The following is a 6,862-nucleotide window of genomic DNA, read 5'->3' on the forward strand; positions in this document are numbered from 1 at the left end:
GATCACCCCTCATCGTAGAGACTCTCCACCTCAGTGTGAGGCTCCCTGTAGCTACAAATCCTCTGGTTCTCATCGGTATAACCAGAGTGATACGAGTTATCGGCGCGAGTCTCCACCTGCAAAAATCATGAACAGCAGGAGTCTCTCTTGACATGGAAAGACATCCTCGCACTCGAGCCCCCAGCGGAGTCCTCGATCCCCTTTACGAGAACCTCCGAGCTCGCATCGCAAGCTCCTCCTAGACCAGACTGGAGACAAACATACTCCATCTTCTTGCCGCATGACACCCGCCTCCAAAAGCCACGATCGCCTCAACTCATCTTCTAGCAGACTTCGACTATCAGCTTTGGATATAATAGAGGATCCAAGAGATTATCAGGAAAACTCTCTCCCTTCTGTTGCTGGTCTGAATCATAACGCTGGGGATCCAGATTGGGTGGAGAAAGATGACCTCTTGGACTCCCCCGAACAGGTTGAAGAATCACAACTCCAAGCCATGACTGTTTCTCAATCCAGAAGCAAATTCCAGCGCCGCCATGATTCCTCTGAGAACTCATCTGAAGCTACAATATCAGATCTTCCTCCTCTAAATGGAGAGAAGATACCAGTGACTTTCAGATAAGGTCCATGTACGATTCCTGTTAAACAAAGGCTGGAGATCCCAAAGAAGTCTACTCCCAAAAGGTGTGTATCAAAAGCCTCGACTAAACCTGCCACGAAGACCTCAGCACGCTCAGCCTCCAAGAAATTAGCGCCTAGAAGTCCTAGTCAAAACGGACGTATAAAGCGTCGAACTGTTTCGAAGAAAATCTCTCCAAGGAAGAAGCTCTGCGTTGAGACGAACAAACAACCCTCCATAAAGACGTCCAAGATTGCGACTGTTTCTGCTACTATTTCTAATATTGATGCCTCCAATGGCGAACTTGTAGCTTCTATTTCTAAGGTCTTAGTGCCTTCTGCTTGAAAGGGCTTGATGGTTGCCCAAAAACCATTTGCAACTAAATGATTAGAACCTGTTGGAACTGTCAGGAGATTGGAAACTACTTGACAGTTCGACATATAAAGGAATTGAGATTGAGTCTCTTCCGGACATTATGTTTCTCGCTGAGACAAAAAAATCAAGATAATGTTGTTTTCAGCGTATTTGAGTGGATGGGTTACGATAGCAGGTTTACGGTTCCTCCGGTTGGACTTAGTGGTAGTCTAGCTCTCTTTTGGAAGAAAGATACACATCTGGAGATTTTATCTTCTTCCCCGAACTTTATAGAAACCAAAGTAAAGTTCAAGGCGAAATCATTATATTTTACCTTTGTCTATGGTCATCCGATAAGCCAAAGACGACAAACAGATCTCGGAATTGGGCGCAAATAGAGAATCAGCCTGGCTTCTTGTAAGAGACTTTAATGAGATTCTAGACAACTTTGAGAAGCGCGGAGGCCCTAGAAGGCACGAAGGATCGTTCATCAACTTTAGAAGCTTCATATCTCAAAATGGATTATGGGACGTCAATTTCTCCGGTAATCCGTTGTCCTGGCAAGATATGCGATACGATCACTTTGTTCGAGCGAGACTGGACCGAGTTGTCTCAAACGATGCATGGATAGATGATTTCCCCTCGGGGAGATGAGAATACCTCCGTTTGAGGGTTCAGATCATCGCCCCTTATTCACTTTCCTCGATGACTCAAGAGTTATATGCAAGGGAATTTTCCGTTTTGACAATCGACTTCGCAAGAAAGATGAAATTATGGAGCTTATAGGACGAGTATGGAATGAGGCGGATAGAGCTACGGTGTTTGCGAAAATCTCTGACTATCGACAGGAGATTATCAGATGGGTCAAAGACCAAAACATGAATAGCGCGAAACTCATATCCGATACCCAGGGCGAACTGGAGAAGGCCCTTTCGGCGGATGTTCCTGATCTTGAGGTAATTGGACGCTGCACAGCGACTCTTGAACAGACCTATAAAGCTGAGAAACAATTCTGGAAATAGTGAAGTCGCATTTTATGGCTGCAGAGTGGAGATCGTAACACTTGATATTTCCATGCTGTTACTCGCAACCGAAGGACCTGTAACAGGTTTACTGTTCTGGAGGACGATGCGAGATCTGCCTTCCATGAAGAGCATGATTTTGCTCGTATCATTTCTGGGTATTTTCAGAATATCTTTTCTACTCAGGGCGATCCAGGTCCCCCACTGGCCCAGAACGTGTTGGTTCCCCAAATTGATGAAGTCACGAACGCCCGCCTCACGCAGATACCCAACACTGAGGAAATCCACACAGCTGTAAGAGCCATTCACCCGAGTAAAGTGCCAGGACCAGATGGATTCTCTGCTGGCTTCTTTCACACATACTGGTCCATCATTGGCCCAGATGTTGTTAGAGAAATCCAGGAGTTTTTCATATCTGGTTCCTTCCCGCTCCGACAAAACGAAACTAACGTTCGTTTGATCCCGAAGATTTTGGGCCCGAGGAAAGTTTCAGATTATCGCTTTTTGCACTTTGTAATGTCTACTACAAGATCATTGCAAAGATTATGACCAAACGCCTCCAATGTATCCTCCCATCCATCATTGCTAAAACTCAATCGGCTTTTGTTCCCAACAGAGCGATATCAGATAACGTTCTCATCACCCATGAGACGTTGCACTACCTCCAAACATCGGAAACAAAAAAGAGATGCTTTATGGCCGTTAAAACCGATATGAGCAAGGCATATGATAGGATAAAATGGGGATTCCTTCAGACAGTTTTGGAGCAATTGGGTTTTCACCCTCGATGGATCACTTGGATCATGGAATGCTTCGCGACAGTTTCGTATTCCTTTTTGATCAATGGCGGACCTCAAGTTCGAGTGCTCCCAGCTAGAGGTCTTTGACAGGGAGACCCATTCTCGCCATACCTCTTCATTCTCTGCACCGAAGTCCTCTTAGGACTATGTCGTAAAGGCCAAGAGGATGGATCTCTGATTGGAATTCGTGTGTCCAGGAACAGCCCACAAGTCAACCACTTACTCTTCGCAGATGATACTATGTTCTTCTGCCGCTCCGATCCTACCAGCTGTTCGATTCTGGCCTCGATCCTCAGAAGGTATGAGGCCGCTTCGGGACAATGCATCAACCTCTCCAAATCCTCGATCACGTTCTTGGCTAAGACCCTCCGTTACTTGCAAGATACGGCCAAACGGATCTTACGTATCCTGAGGGTGGCACTGGAAAGTATTTAGGCCTCCCGGAGAACTTTGGACAAAAGAAGAGGGACATCTTTGCAAATCAAGTGGATCGAATCAGACAACGCTCTCACAGTTGGGCCTCTCGCTTCCTTTCTGCTGCTGGGAAGCAAGTCTTACTCAAGTCTGTTCTCTCCGCTATGCCATCATATTCCATGTCCTGCTTTTAACTCCCAAAATCGCTCTGCAACCAGATCCAGTTGGTTCTTATGCAATTCTGGTGGGACGACAAGGTGGACCAAAGGAAAATGAGCTGGGTAGCATGGAATCGACTCACTAACCTGGTGAACGTTGGTGGATTAGGTTTCCGTGACATCAAATGTTTTAACGATGCCCTCCTAGGAAAGATTGGCGCACAGCTTTTATCCCATCCGCAAGCACTAGTTTCTAGGGTTTTGCTGGGTAAGTATTGTTATTCTACTCCTCCCATCATCGCAGGGAGGGAGGTGCTTCGGAAAGGCATGGGTTAGTTAGTTGGAAATGGAGAATCAATTAGAGTTTGGGAATATCCATGGCTTAGTTATTCGGAATCTCTTCGATCCATGGGACCACTTCTCGCGAGTATAGACCTTAAGGTGTCAGATCTTATAAATCAAGACCATAACTCCTGGAATTGGGCGCGTATTCGAACGACTGTACCAGAACTCCAACACTTAATACGACTGATCCCTCTCAGCTCTTCTAAGCTGGTGGACAAACTGGTTTGGCTACCAGTGAAGAATGGGAAATACTCAGTTCGATCAGGATATGGTATCTCAGCTTCTGAGCACATTCCAGAGAAACACCATACTTTTGACTGGCAGAAGAACATCTGGAAACAACGCACAATGCCCAAGATTAAACACTTCCTCGGGAAAGCAGCTGCTGGAGCTCTGCCTGTGGAAGTTCAACTTGCTAGTAGAGGAATTCAAGTGGATACTGGCTACAAAATCTGTGGCGCACCGGAAACAATTATCCATGTTTTCCGGGATTGCCAATTTGCAAGAGCGGTTTGGGACTTAGCTCCTCTGCGAGAGCTGAGTCATCTCAACACAGCGCATATCCTCGACTTTCTAACGCGAACTGCATCCCTGGTGAGCCTCCCTCCTGCAGGTCTAACTGCGGCTTCCTTCCCATCATGGATTTACTGGAATCTATGGACGGCGCGCAACCACAAACTCTTCTCAGATACCGTATTCTCAGAACAGGAAGTCTTGAAGAAATCCCTCGTTGATGCCATAATCTGGCAAGGAGCACAAGGACACAAAACACCGACGCCCCGAGCTCCCTCAGCCTCCCTTCCCCCTATAGCGCCAGCTAAAGTCAGCTGCAACGTTGATGCGGCTTGGCAAGCTGGGTCGCAATCGTGTGGGATGGGGATTGTTCTCCGCTTTAACGAGGAAGGGAGATCCTCAAGCTTCTCAAACGCACGACATGATGTCGCCACGCCCCTTGCAGCGGAAACCTGGGCCATTCGGGAAGCTCTCATCATTGCCCGTGACAACGACTATGAAGAGATTCAGGTGCTCTCGGACTGTCTGTCCCTAGTGAATTCTCTTCAGTCCCAAGAAACCTATACCGAGATTCATGGAATTGTAGCAGATATCCGTCTCTTGACGCTATCTTTCTCTGCATTTTTATTTTCTTATATGCCCCAGAATCTAATACCGAGGCGGATGTTATTGCAAAAGAATCTCTTCGAGCTCGCTTGAACGTTGATGCTTGATCTATTGAAGTTTAAGTTTGACAAAAAAAAAAAGATAAGAAATTCATCCAAACTTTCGATTTCGTCTTAAATCTTTCTAATTTGAAAGTTAATAACATATGTTCCCCTTATTGAAAATTTTGAAACATATTAATCTATAATTATTGGTTTGAATAGTTAATCAACTTAATCTGATATAAAAACCAATCTGATTGACACCAAACCAAATTAAAAATCCAACCAAACTGAAATTTGATCCGTAAACCCAACCTGACCCGCTCTGTTCTTATTCTTCTTCTTCATCCATAATCATTAACCCGACCCGGCCTATGATCATCATCTTCTTCTTAACCCATAATTTTCATCTGTTGGAACAGGTAACTAAAATTTCTGCACACCAACACAGAAACTACTATTATATATGATCATCATTGATTTGCTTATAATTTATAATTTTTGTACTTTTCATGTAATTATAGATGTTAAAAAAATGTCATATCCTCTTCGATAGTGGTACTTACCTAATGTTTCTTTACTTGCTTTAATACATACTAGGAATTAACACGCACATTATGCGGGGTAATATTTTTAAATTATTTTTAAATTTAAATTTAAATTTTTTTGTTATATTAAAATTGGTGACAAAAATCCTTTAACAAAAAATATAAATAAATAAAATTAATAGTAATTAAATAATAATACATATATAAATACCACACAACCGATAATAACTTTTATATATATATCATCGAATAGGACTTTGAGCTAGTTTTATTATGTAGATTAATAATTAGTAGTTTTAAAATGTGAAAGTGATATGATGTTAATAAATAAATCAACATGGATTAGAATCCAGATAGATATAAATATATATATATGTATGTATATCCATAAAAATAAGAATTTAGTTATAAATATTTTATTAGAGATCAAACTATCATTTTTAGTTAATAAATTATATAATATGTGTTAATAATGTATATTGTTATTTGCGAGGTCAAAAACTTTAGATATCGTCTTCACAACAATTTTCCTATGTGGCATTAATGAAAAAATATTATGTGTCGTTTTAATTTGTTTTGATATGTCGATCATTAATCCTACGTGTAATAACCTATGACATGGCTTTTTCATTCGATAATGGGCCAGCGATTTTGTTCTCGGTTAGAGCCACTGATTCTGGTAATGGAGCACCGATGTCGAAATCCTAAACCCTAAAGCATCTATCCTACTATATACACCTGTATCACCTACATATATTTTTACATACAACAACCATTCTAAGGTCTAGCAATTTTTACAAAACTCGTCCACCTCTTTTTTACAAATACATCTTTTGTATATCCTGATCTGGTTTAAATTATATCGTTTGTTTAGTTAATTGTTCTTCCATGCTAACCTTTTAGTTATTTTGTTCTGATCGGGATTCTTCTATGCTAACGGGTCAAATATCAATGCTTTTTTATAGTGTCTATATTACTATGCATCACAGCTATCTTATTTTTTAATCTCTGTTTTACTCTCTATGAGATTGGTCATCGAGATATCATATTTGTGTTCTTTGGTTTACTTTGTAATTTTATATAAAATTTATTGCGTCCGTATTAGATATTTGTGTTCCTCTTTATTAAGTTTTTCCTATGGATATATTTGAGTTATTGTTCGTAAATATAGATTTACAATTATTGTATTCCTTGAACCTAGAGTTCATCCCGCAACTATAGATGATTGGTTCAAACTTTTGCAATCATATATTCAGATGAATCTAACAAGTAATTATAAATAATTCATTCATACTTTTTTTTGGTCATAAAATTATTAGAACTTTTAATTTCCATAATTGATATTCGTAAACTCTCTAATTTATTATTTTGATATTTTTAGAATGATCAAAACCATGGAAAAGAGTTTTCTTTGTGTGTACAATTCATGTTTTGGTTTAGGT

The sequence above is a fragment of the Eutrema salsugineum genome, unplaced genomic scaffold (assembly GCF_000478725.1).
Source record: "Eutrema salsugineum unplaced genomic scaffold, Eutsalg1_0 scaffold_1, whole genome shotgun sequence".
Classification (NCBI taxonomy): Eukaryota; Viridiplantae; Streptophyta; class Magnoliopsida; order Brassicales; family Brassicaceae; genus Eutrema; species Eutrema salsugineum.